At 41.8% G+C, this 16,557-nt stretch overlaps 1 protein-coding gene across 5 annotated transcripts in view; it reads right to left on the reverse strand.

Annotated features, from left to right (window-relative positions):
• MBP (myelin basic protein) overlaps positions 1 to 16,110 on the reverse strand; it is a 202,302-nt gene extending 186,192 nt beyond the window's left edge. For 4 of the 5 annotated variants that reach the window (XM_075585511.1, XM_075585509.1, XM_075585510.1 and 1 more), the window contains exon 1: positions 15,766 to 16,110. The gene's annotated coding sequence lies outside the window, so the exon portion shown is untranslated. Of the gene's footprint in view, positions 1 to 224; positions 430 to 15,765 lie in introns of those variants that run through there. The other variant, XM_075585508.1, reaches the window with a different exon arrangement.
• Between the last annotated feature and the right edge of the window lie 447 nt (positions 16,111 to 16,557).

Here is a 16,557-nt window from a genome sequence, read left to right on the forward strand (position 1 = left end):
GGAGATGCGTCGTTGGATCCAAGGTAAATTAAGAAGTTACAGAGATCTCACTTGATCCCTGGCATTTATTTTAAATGCCTTAGGGGAAGCGTGGGGTCTCTGTAACAGCCACACCCCCCACCAAATCTAGCGCCCCCCACTTTGCACACCGCTGCACTAACCTATTGGCTGGTTACTACTCACCAGCACAGTGTTTAACTGACTTAACACTGCAGTTGCTTTACCTTGAAGCTGCGACCACAAAACATAAAGCGTCCTGCTACTAAAAATGCTCCAGTTTGCAGGAGTGCTGTGTGCTTCTTCGTCCTGTCAGCAACGACTTCCTCCCAGTCTGCAGCTTGGACTCTTTATCAGAGCCTGACTCTACCTCAGGTGCAGCCGATTAGTCAAGGTCTGTATGAATTAACCCTTCCAGTGTTGTACCCAGGAAATAGGGGACAGTGGAAAAAAATGGACACTAGTTGGACAGCCAATCAGGCATGGGCGATATTGTAAAGCTGGATGATATTGGTGTTGCAATGGACTTTTTTCAATCATCTACCAAATCAAGAAACAGTGAGAAATCCTGGTACTGATCAAGTGAATATGTAAAATAAAGGATGGTAATTAAATGATGGGATTACAGTTACATAGATTCATGCTTTGTACACTTGTGAGATCCATTTCCAGGACATAGAAATCTAATGTGTGATGTCGAAATCCCGTCAAGACCTGGTGTTTTTGCTATTTCAGAATTCAGTAAAAATACCTTTGAACTGTACATTGGGGAGTATTTTCTATTTATCAGCACGGTCTGTTGTGAGCTACAGTATTAGCGTTTATTTCCTCTTTATTGTCTGTAATTTGAGGCCTGATCAGCAAACGTATATACTGAAGTGAGCTTCCTTTGGCATCTAAAGAATTCAAACAATTTAGATAATGTTGTGTGTACAAGACTGAGTTTACAACCAGAGGGTATAGTGTAAGAGAAGGAAAGGAGGGTTGGTATTGAAAACCACAATCACTTTTGTTTTTTTTTTACAACTGAAACATGTGAACATGGTGTTGAATCCATCCCCACAAAGTGGACGCAAAATGATATACGAGTTAGCTAATTCCTAAAGTGCACTTTTAATGTCTCCATAAAGCTGCATAATCTCAACAGTCTAATATGATATCTGAAAAGGAAACATACATAAAATATTATTACAGGAAATCTCCTGAAAGGCAAAGTGGAAATATGCTATGCAGAGTGTAATCTGAACATTACAGACAGCAGTACCAGCACTACAATATACAATTTACTGAGCGATCAATGTGTCAAACTCGAAACAGAAGCAAGAAGGCAACCAGATGTCAAGGATTATGTCAAGACACCCAGTTCCTGGAAATCATTCAGTGGGAGCGTGGTCCGGATTTAAATGTCTCCATCGGGTCAGAACAATATTAGCATAGCCCTGACAGAGACGCAGAAAATAAGCAAATTGATATTTGAAAACCAAACTTCAGATATCCAAAATCAAATTCACACACAGAAACAATTACAATAACCATTCCAATCATGATCAATGATGGACACATTATATTTAGCAGAAGAGCACAAAATTGGTTCACAAACTATGTAATATTTTAAAGAAACAAGCACATTTTAAGCATCTCAATCCTAGTAACAATTCTGATCTTGATTCATTTCTGAATGGAAACAGAAAAAGAGCACTTAAATAAATTGATAGTTCATGGTCTTACTTATGATGGATGACACCTACATTATAGTATGATTGTGAAAAAAGGCTGAATATGAATACATGCATCATTTGCATCTCTGCATTAAAAAAATTAAGTTCATTTAAGAAAGGATAGCTTCTATTTTCTCTATGAAAGAAAAACTGTGCATTTGATTGAGAAACTACAATAAAGAAACAGGTAAATGTTTCATAGATACATCCACACAATGTATATTTCAAATATGTTACTTAAAATACAAATGACATTCACAACTGGGGTGGAGTTAACGAATAGGTTTTTAAATTGACAGGATACCTCGGTAAGCAAAACTCTAACATTCTGTATGGTTCCAGGCAAATCCATTTAGTGCGGATGTAATATACTGTTCTGCAATGCTTTAGGGGCCCCTCTAGGAATTAGTAAGAACAAAATAATCAGTAGGAGACTCATTTACTGTATACTGTATGTCTTATAAACAAGAGAAACGCGGAGGACGCCAGGGGGCCGATAAAGAATGAGGGCCACCTGCGACCTTTGTTTGGGCTATAAATAAGAGACACTTGGGGGTGTTATTATGCCAGCTACACTTGAGAAAGACAGTTGTATCTGCCGAAACATTGGCTAAATAAATAGTTTTGTTTTTGCAGAAATCCGTAGTGCCCTGCTTCTAATTTGGCTTGCTGACTTTGGAGTACAGACAGGGATTCCCTGAAGCAGGAGCACCAGTGATTATGTTGTTATATATATTACTTCTAGTGTGCAGCAGATATCTGTTGTATTATAAGCAAAGGAAACCTTAACCAAAATGTAGCTGTTAAAATCAAATGGGAGTTTTAAGCAAGGAAACATTAGCTACCAAAATGATGGCTAAAGTTAAAATGCCACAAGTGCCAAATATCATTAAACAGGAACCCAATTACAAATGATAACAACATCATAACATGATTCTACAGTGCTCAGAAGTTGTATACTTTACTGTCTCTTCTAAATACCTAGTGTTTATTATCCCAACCCAATGTTATAGTGCAGATGTAAGGGCAGTCTGCTTACCTGCCAAACAGGATATGGAAATCAAGAAAATACAATTCAGATCTGCATGACGTCTAAAGAATTAGTCACTGTCTCAGAATTTCCTACAAGCGTCAATCTTTATTTGTCCAATGTCTTTCAAGATTGACGGGGTGTTGCTACGTATAATGTCACTAGTTTTTTTTTTATATAGAGCAAGTGCTCATCTTCTTTAGTTGGGTTTGGTTAGTAAGTTGTAAACATGCAAAATATGCTTAACCTCTTCAGTGCTGGTAAGGACTGCAACAAGCTTATGGCGGGCAGTGCCAAAATCTATGGTGAATTACCATAATATAAACAACTCTAATTTAATGTTTGCCTCACGGGGTGGTGGTTTTGGCACTAAAATGACAGTAACAGGATCAATTTGAACATGACTGTTTATAAAAGGGCTGCTTGCAACATGGGAAAGGTTAACATTAAGCAAATGGAGCAGGCAAGAGAGGAGTCACTTTACACAGTTTATTACGCAGACTTGGCTAGCTATGTCTCATACACATTTCTGTCATGATCGAAGATGGTGGAGAAAAATCAGTAAAACACACAAGGGGGTAATTCTATAGACGCCAAGGTGGCTGTACGGGCATTTTTCAGTCTAAACTCCTAATAGACCTCAAATGGGATTTTTTTGTCAGAGAATGGCCGCTTCGCAGTATATAGAATAAGGCCCTAAATGGAATATGTATTAGTATACCCGCAGAAAAATGCTCGGACAGCCACATCTGCGCATATAGAATTACCCCTGGTGTGTTTTGCTGACTTTTCTTCACCCTTCATGCACAACAGTTATGTATGAACATAGCTAGCCAAGTCTGTCTAATAAACGTGCATAGATCTGAACAAACGTAAAAAAAAAAATGTTAAACTTTGATACGAATGTTAGACAATACACTATCGATGGAAACAGAAAAACTGAATTTGCATTAAAAGAGTTTATCTACTCTAAAATTAAAAAAAGTTTTACACAATTCTTTATAGGGCGACACTTCCTTTCTCCCCTGAAAATCCCTGTTACAGAAAAAGGACAACATTGCAGAAAGAGATGAAGCTGAAATTCCAATCTGATATTACTGTCCTCACTTGAGAGGGTCAGCCCATACAGTAAACCAGGGGTGCGCAAACTTCTTGAGCTGCGCCCCCCTCCCCGGCAGCCGCAGAGTTTGCACCCCTCTCCAAGGACACAGCGTCAAATTATGTTGCGGGTCATGTGACGTTACGTCCCGTGACCCCGCCGCGTCATTTGACGCGTATTGCCATGGCGACTTGTCACGTCACATGACTTGTGGAGTCATTTGTATAATCTCAGGCTGTAACTCCAACCCCTTGGATATCATCTGTGGTGTTCACAACGCTTTGTTCTGGGGCCTCAACTCTTCTCAGTGTTCATCATCTCATGATCTTCCCACAGCTTGTAAGGGAGCTTCAATACACGTTAGCAGATGACACAATCTTATATGCACACAGCGATAGCCTCTCCGACCTTGAACACATACTTCAATCTGACTTTTTGAGACTGGAAAATTGGATTTCCCAAAACAAACTGTTTTTAAACACTGACAAGACTGTAACAATGGTATTTGGGACCAACGCTACATTTTTAAAGCTTCCAATGACTGAGCTCCAGATCAGAACCAACACAATCCTAACTCCTGTTACTAGTTTTAAATACTTGTGCATATGGTTTGACTTCCTTTTAACATTTGGGATGCACATTGATACCCTGACATCCAAAACCTATGCCAAACTAGGTGTACTTTACAGGAACAAATCCTCCCTAAGTTTACTGGTCAGAAAGCGTATCGCACAGCAGATGCTAATGCCAATCATCGACTATGGGGACATAGTATATGGCACGGCACCCCAAACCCACCTTAGCAAACTTGATACCCTCTACAATTCAATATGCCATTTTGTTCTCCAATGCAACTACAACACACATCACTGCACAATGCTCAAAAAACTAGATTGGTCATCACATGAGTCTAGGCGCAAAGTTCATCTTTCCTGTCTTGCCTTCAAATACTTTCTGGGCAAGCTACCCATCTATCTGTACAAGCTCCTCACCCCTACCACATGCAGCACTTATCTGAGATCTTACTCCAAAAGACTGTTCATGGTCCCAAGGTTCAGCAAATTATCCGGCCGCTCGTCCTTCTCTTACCGTGCATCCCAAGACTGGAACAATCTACCGGAGACTCTCACATCCACTACCAGTCAAAGTTCTTTCAAAACTAAAGCTGTCTCACATTTTAATCTGGTCTGTAACTGTTACATACACCTATAATATATATTATCTCTAACTGTGCACGCTATGTCTTGTAAATAATGTATACCCTGTTCACTTATGTAACTGTATGTGTAACCATGTATTATTTGTCATCTTAACTCTATGCCCAGGATATACTTGAAAACGAGAGGTAACTCTCTATGTATTACTTCCTGGTAAAATATTTTATAAATAAATAAATAATAAGTGTTTACTTTTTTCATTGTTTTAACGAATTAGAACTGACGGCCCACATGAGTGGGATGTAGTGCATGGGAACCTATAACAAATTTGAACTAGTTCATATAATTGATTAGTGATTAAGTGCCTGTTTTAATTTGTACATTTTGAAGCTATTTATGAGACATTAAGAGGGGATAATGCAATAAACACAGCCCAGTGATGGTAGAACAGTTTTGGCAAAATATCATGGTCAAAATGTTGGAAATTCAAAATCCCAAAAGTATTCTTAAAGACATTTCAGTTTATGTATAATATGACATAAGGGTTGTTGGTGATTCAGAGAATATATATAGTGTGTGTGTGTGTGTGTGTGTGTGTGTATATATATAGATAGAGTGTGTATATATAGATAGAGTGTATATATATATATATATATATATATATATTTATTATTATTATTATTATTCAAAATCTGTCCGTATAAACATATGGTCTAAAACCTCTCCTCAGGGTCCTTAGTCACATAAGGTTTTTGAGGCAACCAACCAGTATCATATCAATATACATATCAGGTGTATTTACCCGTGTGCATTAGCAATCTCTAAAACCTGTTCTGGCCAGCGGTCCCCTAGGAGAGATTTGAGAAAAACACTATCAATAGAACTGTAGGTCCAGCAAGCATTCAGCAAACTCGCTCAGGAATTCAACAGCACAGTATAAGCAGTGCAGTGGGAGGTGGGAGTCAGACATAAAACATTACTGCATATGGAGGCATTGAATCTCCAAACTATTCCTGTTTTTTTTATAGAGCAACAACAGAGGTACAATATGGAAATAAGGCTACAAATGCCTATGTTATATAGTTAGAGGCCCAAGCTGTTATTTGCTCAACGTCATAAGAACACTTTGTGAATGTGCTAGAATGATAAAATTAATCTACTGGCACACACAGAATCATTGTTTTCAACACTGCAGTCACACTGTTGATATGGTTCCCAGATCTCCATTGCCAAAAATGCAAAGAACTGTAATATATTTCTAGAAATAAATACGCGACGAAATGCAGCCATACTGGTCACCCCCACTTGCACAAATGTGCAGACATTATATAGTAATGCAGACAGGTAAAAACTAAGGATAACATAGATTTGTTACTATTAACCAGTGTGATTTACTACAAATACATTCTCCAAATGACAAAAGTCATTTTGGCATTTGCATATAGTTTATGCAAATGTCATGCAATTCATAGTTTCCTACAGTATACTTCCAATTATATTGTAGTTATCAGAGCAATACAGTCCCTGCTGCCCGAGGTATTGTTTTAGCAATTGCCAAAGGATCAACCGATTAGTTAGGTCAATTTAACTTTGACTTATTGCTTGTCGTTTCTTATACACACAAATAATTGAAATTAGAAAGAAACATTTCTAATTTGAAATATTCATTCGATTTAAAATAATTTGTAGGTGTGCACTTGTGTTTCCTTTCGAGAATAACAAGCCCCCATTGAAACCTGGCGTACTGAAGAACATAGTAACCCGACAAAATATAAATAAGCAATCATTTACATGTTCTAGTCAAATAGGTAAAAAGTTAAAGCATACAATTGCAAGAAACGTTGCGGCTTCCAAATATACAGTGTGACATTTTGGATTTCTATTGCAAATGCAATTAAAGCAAGTTAATCTGGGTGCAATTTTAACCTTCAGTTGCCGGAGGGGCCGCAACACTAGATTGCCACAGCCTCTGAAATCGCGATCACGATCCCAGCGTCACTTAATCCGGAAACAAAAGTCCTCCTCCATTTCCCGGCATTATAGATCGTGTTCTGCACGGAGCGTGGTCTCCCTTGTAAAATGAACACATAAAGGGCATGCCACAGATCCCATGACGTAGTGTACCTACTGTACATCCTAGGGCACCCAAAAAGTAAAGCAGTAATCCCCACCACAAGCCCATATGAGATGAACTGTTACAAAACCCCATAATATATAGTTTGATATTACTATGATAAACATCATACTGAAGTGGGCTCTGGGGGAACGTAATTCTAGCCTACAGGAGACTTTATATTTCAAATGTGTATACAGGCATACCCCGCTTTAAGTACACTCACTTTAAGTACACTCGCGAGTAAGTACATATCGCCCAATAGGCAAACGGCAGCTCACGCATGCGCCTGTCATCACGTCCTGAACAGCAATACCCGCTCCCTACCTGTACCGAAGCTGTGCGCAAGCAGGGAGACTATTTGTAACAGTACAAATGCGTTATTTACATCAGTTATGCACGTATATAACGATTGCAGTACAGTACATGCATCGATAAGTGGGAAAAAGGTAGTGCTTCACTTTAAGTACATTTTCGCTTTACATACATGCTCCGGTCCCATTGCGTACGTTAATGCGGGGTATGCCTGTACAGTAGGGCCCTGCTTTTCGGCGTTCCACTCATACGGCGTTACCGAGAAGGGGGCCCGCAATGTCTGCCGAGGTTGCGCATGCGCAGAACGGAGGTCGCGCATGCGCAGAAGGGGGGCATGCAGGTCTGCGCATCATAGCTGACTGACGCTTTAAACTGAAGGTGTACCACCCTAACCCTCTGAAAAAGCTTTGCCTCAATGGTGCTACATTAGAGCAGAAAAACATCTGCAATCTTATATTTCAAAATAAAAAAAATAAAAAAATCAGTTCAGTAGTATTAGATAGTGAATCTTTAAAAATTGAACTCATCTTTAATGAGTTTTGAAAGCATCTTTTGATTTCAATAGCAGGTTTTAGCCCACCTGACAAGCAGTGCAAGATATTTGTAACACTTTCCGGTTTATGATCATTTGTTGCCAATGTTCCCAGCAGTGTGAGCTGTAAACTGTAACAATATGTTACCTTGGTAATAGTAGGATACATTGTAGCTGCTGACTTGCACGAACTGAAGTGGCCATTATGTTAGGCACACAATCAGGATTTTGACAGATTTATAACAGAAGCACCATATGGTTGCCATCTTAGGTAAGAATGTAGAATTATACATTGTCACATGCTTTACATATGAAAAAGTAGTATTGCTGATTGAAGATGCATTTATGTTTAAATCCTTGGACCTTGACAGACATACCCAGCAAGTCGTAACCAACAGTGCTTTCCAAACCACCTCTGGATATTCTGGTGCAGTTTGTGGTTCTTACTGATAACACAATTAGCATGTCCAAATTAGGCCTCAATATACCTTCAATTTAAGTTGCCAACTGCCACAAATTTTGCAGGATTTTGGTGAACTGTAAAATCCAAAAGTTGGAGACCGCTTCAATTCCTTAGGTTAGCAGTGGGGGCTGGGTGGGCTGGACATGCAGAGTAAGGTATGTAAACTAAGAGTTTTTTTGCAACAAATAGACTGTTTCCCTGTGGACATAACCAATAATCATAAGTCTACCATCCTTGTTTGAAAAGTTGCCATCCATTACCTGGGAGGACACTGCAATATACCTTCCCAGATCTCTGTATGTTTCGTTCCTCTTGAACATGTCCTGCTTCTCTTAAAAAAAAAAAATGCTTTCCTTATTGTAAATTTTTTTTTTTAGGTTACCATGGTGTCATTTGGACTGCAATAAGCCTATGGGGAGAACTTAATTCTAACCTCTGGGACACGTAATATTTCAAACGCTTGTATCTACTGAACAAAGCATCCTATTGTAAAAATAAAGACAGCTTTGGAAGGGGGAAGGGGAACTCCCTTAAAGCAAGTAATAAATAAAATGCAGAAGAAATTGGTGATCAGCAAGGACTGTTGCTGTTAGTGGTTTAAGTATGGAAATTGAGAGAGTTATGAGTTCTAAACTTTGACCCGGTCCTCCTCCTGGTTTTGTGATTAAATTACAAATCATATTGATAAGATAATGGGAACAGGAAAAGCATTGAGATATTATGCGTGATGTAGTTATAGAATGAAAGCTGGGATGTCTCACACACCTTTACCAATGCCTTCTACACTGAAGAATACCACCTAGTACATTGCGTTGACATTTTCAAAATTGTGTGTAGTTTTAATGCATTTTGTCGTTTGTGTCTAATGTAGCATGAGGTTTTACGGGCACAATGTCACTATCATTGTACAGAAGCTGAGAAAAGTAACATTTCGGAGTTTCAATGCAGTGACTTGTTCATTGTAAGTTTCAGATTCTGAAGGATAAAAACACTGGCGCTATAAACAAATTGAATTTCAGAAGTGCTGCTCTTTTGATCTTCATACGTTGACCTTACCCAAAGCGGTTAGTTAATAACTTCTTGTGAGATTGTGTACAATAACTTGGTTTTTCTCATGATTTCACAATCATTGTCAGGAGTTTGTTTTTTTTACCCTTCAAAATGACAGACGTATAGCCTGTGTCCCCCTGGTCCCGTTTGTCCCCTTACCTTTCAAAAGGCAGCAGAGGCTGGGGAGAGTGCGGGGAGGATGCGCAGTAGCAAACGGCGGCCATTTATAGTATAGCACAGCAGGGGAACTACAAGTCCCAGCAGCCTCAGGGGGTGCAGACCACATGTTGCCAGGCAACCAATAGGGCTGAGAGATGCATGGCAGTTAGAATTCTGACAGTTAGGGGGACTGGAGCCAGGACAGAGAAAGGGAAGGTAGGGTCTTGGTGTTGGTGGCATCCAGACTACGCCAGATTAACCCTTTAGGTCCAAGATAGGCCCCACTCACCTAATCAGTTTGTGGCTGCTACAGGGAAAGCCCTAGCTAGGGTAATTTCCCCTGCAGCTGTATACAGTTAGTGTATAGTGACATTTGAAGACGCCGCAAAGCGATTTACGGACTGTGTGCTGGGGCAGGACCATGACCGCACTATCATAGACTATCAAAGGTGAGACCCTCCTACCGGAGTTCACACCACGCAGAGGCTTCGCTGACATAGACGCCGCTGGATCAGTGGATCCCTTTTGCTTTTCGGCCATACCCGGGTGCTGGAGCACCTGGGCAGGTACCTCACAACATGCACTTTCATTTACTGTGGGCAGCGCTGTCTCACACATTGGATGGGTTGGCTCTTGTGGACAACAGGGAGGTTGGATGCCCAGGGGCCCCTCTGAACTTTGGGGAAATCTCATCAGGGGTGGACACTACGGTTGGAGGGCATGGAGGGGCTAGGGCCCTGCGAGGCCTATATTTTATGTGGATTAATGATATATCTAGTTGTACCTGTGTTCAGTAAACTGTTATTAAACATTGGGTCCCATTGCATTGGGTCCTGTGAAGGCATTATCTAGCGCGGTCAGGATCCCTCACAGGTGGAGGCGCTGACACCAGACGGATCAGGTACACCCAGGGCTCCCAGCAGCGGAGGTTCAGGCCTCCTGTGAGCCGCAGGTAAAGCACAACACACACTCAGTAGCCGCCACATTTCCCATAGTGCTACAGAAGCATAATCTATTGTTTTTTGAGTTTTAATATAATGTTAGATGTATTGTAGTTTGGAGATCAAAAGAGTATAAATGTGTTGTACGTTGTGCTCCCAGCTCTGGTTCCCCTGTCTGCTGGCAAAACATTTAGCCAATAGAAAGCGGCATTATCATCTCCTGATGACAACGTAACAGCTCTGGGGGACCCCCCAATTCAGGTAAGTTAATTCCCCCCCAAAACAAGACGCGTATGTGAGATTGCTACTTTAAAGGAAATGTGAAATCAAAATGTTAACCTGTGTTCCACCCTTGTTTACAGTTATGACCAACATATTTAAAATGATTCACCACTGCTTCATCAAGTACCTAATATGTTTTCCTTAGTTCAGGCAATATCCTGCATGTGTGTTTTTTTTTAATAAATCAGTTCTGTAGTAAGAAAAAATACTTTTAGCATTTTCTGTTTTAAAAAAAAACAACTTTGAAAGACCAATTTTCTTGTATTCTATTTTAACAAGCATGCTTGTTCCTATAGCAACGATTTTCATTCCCCATATTTAAAGATGTCGCCAAACTTTGCCGATCAATAGACGGAGAACGAATTGACCGGCAGCTATGCAGTTCTTTAGGTAATTAGAGATTGCCCACATGAAACTATTGAAGTAAAAAAATAAATAAAAAAATAATAAAAAAAAGAGACTGAATTGCAGTTTTAATATATGTTTGGAAGGATGTCTCTGTACATATCCTTCAAGCATTCTTTGATCAACTTTACCAATAAATTAAGATATTTAAAATCTCTTTCCTTACCTAATACCTTTGTAGTGAACCTTATAGTGGGGGGTTTTTTTTGCCTCTATTCTGCCTTTGTATATACTATAGTCTTCATAACTGGAGACTGAAACCTGGACTGAGCTGATGGCCTGTACAGGACATTGGTATCTTTATTATCTCAGTTATATTGACCAGATCTGTGTCCTTGTATCATTATCAGTACCAGATCACCTAATACTGTACTAGGATCATGTGACCACCATGCATACTTATGTTCATCTTAACACTGAGTCATAATTGCAACACAACTCCTCAAGCTTGCATAAATCCTTCCTCATTTAAAAGCAGCACTCCCACCTGTTTAAAACCAGACCAAAGGGGAAGGAGGGAGTAAAAGAAGGAATTGCTACTTTAAACCATGGTTAACATTTTAAATTAAGCATTTGAGCAAATATAGTACTGTACTTGGAAACACTTCCTCTGTATACAGTACTTTTCTCTAGCAGCAAACAGTAATATGTCAATGTTGCATTTTTTTTAACGTACAGTTATAAGAGTTAAGTTAAAATTACGTTTTAATAAAACAACCAATAGCAAGTTTTTTTTAAATGACCCAGACTCAGGCTTTGGTTCTCTTTTATGTGTATTTGTGGTGCTCTTATCCCTCTATTCAGGGGTACCATTTACATTAAAACATGTATGTTTAAATTGCATTTACTTGGCACTTTTTAGACACAACAGCAGTTTAAAATTTGGTCAAATATCCAGTAAAACCCATTGAGTGCCCCCATCACATTCTCAGTGGCCATTACACTGTCCTGGGAATGTCAGTGGCTTGTATACTCATGGTGAACCTGATCTAAACAGGACCTTCCTCCTGCGTTCACATAATAGGGGGCAGGTAGCAACAATGTGATCACCCAAGCGATCACATGGTCACTTACCCAAAGAACCATGGCACATCCACAACACAAAGGGTTAAAATTGCCACTGTTGGGATATTTTAAAATGTATTTTATTACTTACCGCCCGTGATGTTGGTAATTTTACTCTGTTACCTCTACACAACCTTTAACTGACATTTAATAAATTATTGCATCGACTTCTATTAATATAAACTGATGTTCACATTTTATGGTTTAAAAATCCAGAAGCCTCTCTACCTCTATTAAAAATGAGACCCCCCTCCAAATAATGCTTTCTCTGTCTCGATCTAAAATCTCCTTGCATTTCTGTATTTTTCGTTGAATGTCTATAATTGTCAAATTCTAAACACAAATGTAGGACTTTACAAAATACATAATACTTTTACCATAAAATGTCCTCACAATAGAAAACTGCATACAAATTTCTAAGGAAATTAATGGATTATGATAAAAGTAAAGTAGAGTAAATAAAGCATATGTATTATTGCACTATAAAAAGGTATCTGGGGGAAGGATTCCTTTCCCAACGTAGCGCATGTAATGACAAAAATACCTTTAAAAAAGCACTCTCTTTAATTGGGATCTTATTTCCACTGATTTATTACAAAAATGGCTGAATAGATATATGCTATTCCCCACAGTACTAGATTACACGCATATGGCTTTTGCTGAACTATGGCGCATTTAGGTTTTTTATCAAACAGAAAAAAATATGTCTACAGATACTTATTAAAGTTGTGCCATTCTTACACATACACATTTCTGATTTGAGCACTGAAGCATGCGACAATGCAGTACTTGGCTACAGTAGTTAACCAAGTGCCTGCGCGCCGACCGGCGACGCAGCGCATTGACGCAGCGTTTTGAGAAGACAATAAGGCTGAGTCCCCAGTCTTCACGGTGACACGCACGCCCGGCGGGGGGGCGGCGCGTGCACAGCGCTACACCGCGATCTGCGGTCTGGGGGGAGAGGGAAGGTTTACGACGGGAGGGGGCGTGGCTGTGGGTTTGCGTGGGCGTGGCCATGACGTCCCGCGGCTGGTTCGCCCTTATTGGCTGGATTCGCAGATGTCGAGGTCAAATTCCCCTGCCTCCCTGAAAACCTGTCGCGCACCGCTGGGGAAAGGTGCGCGACAAGGTAGGGACTGGGACCGGCCGGACTGGAGGGGCGGGGCTTGATAGCACAGCGCACGCCGAGCCGTGCGCTGTGGCGGTGACTGGGACCGCAGCCTAAATGTCTTCTCAGACGACTGCCGCGTGACGTCAGCGTCACATGAGCTGGTTCAGTCAATGAGGGCTAACAAGCTTCGTGATGCGACTGCCACACCCCCAAACGCCTGCCATACAATGAGCACAGATCTCTTGTGCTACAGCAGCATGGCACGGATGGAGCTCTCACTCTTGCACGGATGGAGCTCTCACTCTTGCAAGCAAGAAGAGTGTATGAGCTCGGCCTAAGGCTAAAAGTAGAAACAAATATATATATTTGTAAATACATCTCTTCACTGCCAGAGGTAGCTCTAATGCTTCACTGGCCTTTATACAGTGACTCTATTATATATTAGAGTAGTTCATAGCGTGATTTGACCTTAATAAGAGAGCACACTCAGGACATCTGCTCCCCTATGTCCAGTCATTATTGTTCCACAAACCCCTTCAGTGCCCTAATGACATACGGTGCACAGCAAGAGGTGCCAACTCAGCGAGCCTTAGGCCGAGTCCATAGACGGACAGGCCGCACTGAGGCGTGCGGACGCCCCGCGCTGAGCTCCTGCATCCTCAATGAGGATGCCTTGAGGGGGCTCACGCGAGCGTCCGCAGGCGTGCTGACGAGATGGAGTTTTCAGCCAAGCGCCAAGCTGTTTTTCAGCGTGCTGTCGGCTGAAAACATCCAATCAGCGCGAAGCTGCGTCAACGTCACGGCGCCGTGACGTTGACGTCAGTGTGTCACGGGCGATTGGCCCAGCGACGTCACTGCCCCGCCTCCCGAAAGTGCCCGCTGGCTCGCCTGTATGTGCATGGAATCGCACAGCTTCAGCAGGCGAGCCTCAGCGTCAGCGCTGTGCAGCACGGCTCCCCCCCCCTCTATGGCCCAGGCCTTTATGATGTACACTGTATGTCATAGCCCTCTGCTTGCTTTTTAGAAGCGCCAGTCGCATACCACCCTGAAGGGGCAGGCACTAAAAATGTTTTGTAGTGTTGGTCATATTACTATATAATATTTAGGGAGAGACTAAGGTAAACGGGCTATAAGGTGGGGAGGTGTCTTATGGAATAGCACCACTTAATACATTTGGGCCCAAGCCTTTTAAATAGTCTTGGAAAGTTATTTTGAACCCTTCTGTGACACTCAGGATTAGGACACCCTATTATCACACTGCCTGTAACAGCACAGCAAGGCCACAGCAGGTGTGCAGAGGTGAAACTGCAAGGCAGGGCACATTCTGCTTCTCTACCTCACTCACATACTGTACTTAACTACAGCTGTCTTCCTGCAACATGAAGGCGGGGTAAAAACAGAAGTTATTTTTCTTAACGCTAAAAAAGTCACGCCACGATTTCAAACCGGAAGCACCACTAACCAGACAAGCTCCCGATGTGTGTGCACTTAACAAGCCACTTGTTTTTCAGCAACTTTTGCAAACGGCTGGCACGCCGCAGCTGCAAATGCTCTGCTCTCACAGGGCACGGGAGACCCCTGGTTCCTGCATCTTATCAGATGAGCAGGGTCCCTCTCATGTTCAGATACTCAAAAAATCCCCTGTATCATTCTGTACTGAAGGGGAATGCTGCGGAGAATGGCTGTGCTGCGGGTTTAACCCAGGTCTTATTATAAGAATAAATAGAAGGTGTTGCATCTGAATGGTGCTACATAATCCAAATTGCATTGACAAGCTAATCAGATGGATGGATTCAGCAATAAAACAGCAAGTCCCCCTCCTCCTCCTCCCTATACGTACTGGTAACCTATACTGGCAAATGCAGGGGGTAAACAGTCAGAAAATGGAAAACTACAATAACAAATATATACATACGAGAAATAATATAGAATATTAAAAAAAAAAAAAAAAGCATATGTGTGTGAACATAATGATGTGCGCGGTTAACGTGAAGTGAATATGCTCTGAATGCAGCTTGCTCCCCATTCCTTGGTGCTACTTGTACAATACAATGCCAGCCACATCATGCTTTCGCCAACCTATCCCTGCTCAGTCCTCCTCCCTGCACAGTGGGATTAAAACCACACGTAACATACATTAAAATCGGGGTCTCTGTGACTGCCCTTTATTTAGGATCTGTGTGAGCGTCGCTAGATCTGCAGCTGTGCACTGATTCTCTCTCTCCCCCCAGCAGTAACAATTCACCCGCGTCAACCCCCCACCCAGAGAGCCCAAGGTACATGCATAGCCAGCGACAGGAGGAGGTAGGGGAAACTAAATGCACCCACCGCATGCACATGTAGGCGCCTCCTGGGGGTCCAAGGACTGCAAATCACCAGCGGGAGAGGAAGGAGGGGCCTCACTATGTGAAGGGATACACAGGCTGATCTCAGGAGGGGTTGCACCAGCCAGGCAGGTGACAGGTTAATGGAAATTGGAGACAGGGAGATAGAAATCCTCTCGTCTGGAGCTGAACTCTGTACTACTGCAAGGCTCACCCCCCACCCCGCCCCTAGCTGAGGCTGCTCCTCCTCCTCCAGCTGTTTGCACAGGTTAGCACCAGCGGGATGTGGCCGGTGAGGGCTTCTTCCTGCACAACAGAGGTGCAGCGCCGTGTGTGATTCTGCTGCTTCTCCGTTTGAGTGACAGCTGCAATTTCCTATGGAGATTATTGACGCCACCTGCTGGCGTTATAAGGAATGTTCTCAGTGAGCATCTGACAGATCACTGCAGCCCCCTCCCCTCACCATCATTTCAGTAGGCTTCCTTATTACAGGATTCATTTCTTCTTCCCTAAAGAAAGATCTAGCTTTTCCGTAGTTTAACTCGAGCTGCACTATACAGTTTGAGTGCTGAAAAGTAAAAAAAAAAAAAAAAAAGTCATAAAGCTTCTCTTTCACATGGAGGGCTAGATGCACCAAGCTCAGCTAAATCCAGGTTCATAATGTGGGGAAGCCGATATGCTAAGCAAAGGCGAAACGCATAGGGTTTTTGCCACATGGAGGACACCGTACGAATTTGCCAGCCAGACGCCTCTGGGACACCGTACTGTGGTGCGCACGCAGACACGGAAGTACCCA

Source organism: Ascaphus truei, chromosome 2 (genome assembly GCF_040206685.1).
Source record: "Ascaphus truei isolate aAscTru1 chromosome 2, aAscTru1.hap1, whole genome shotgun sequence".
NCBI classification, from domain to species: Eukaryota; Metazoa; Chordata; class Amphibia; order Anura; family Ascaphidae; genus Ascaphus; species Ascaphus truei.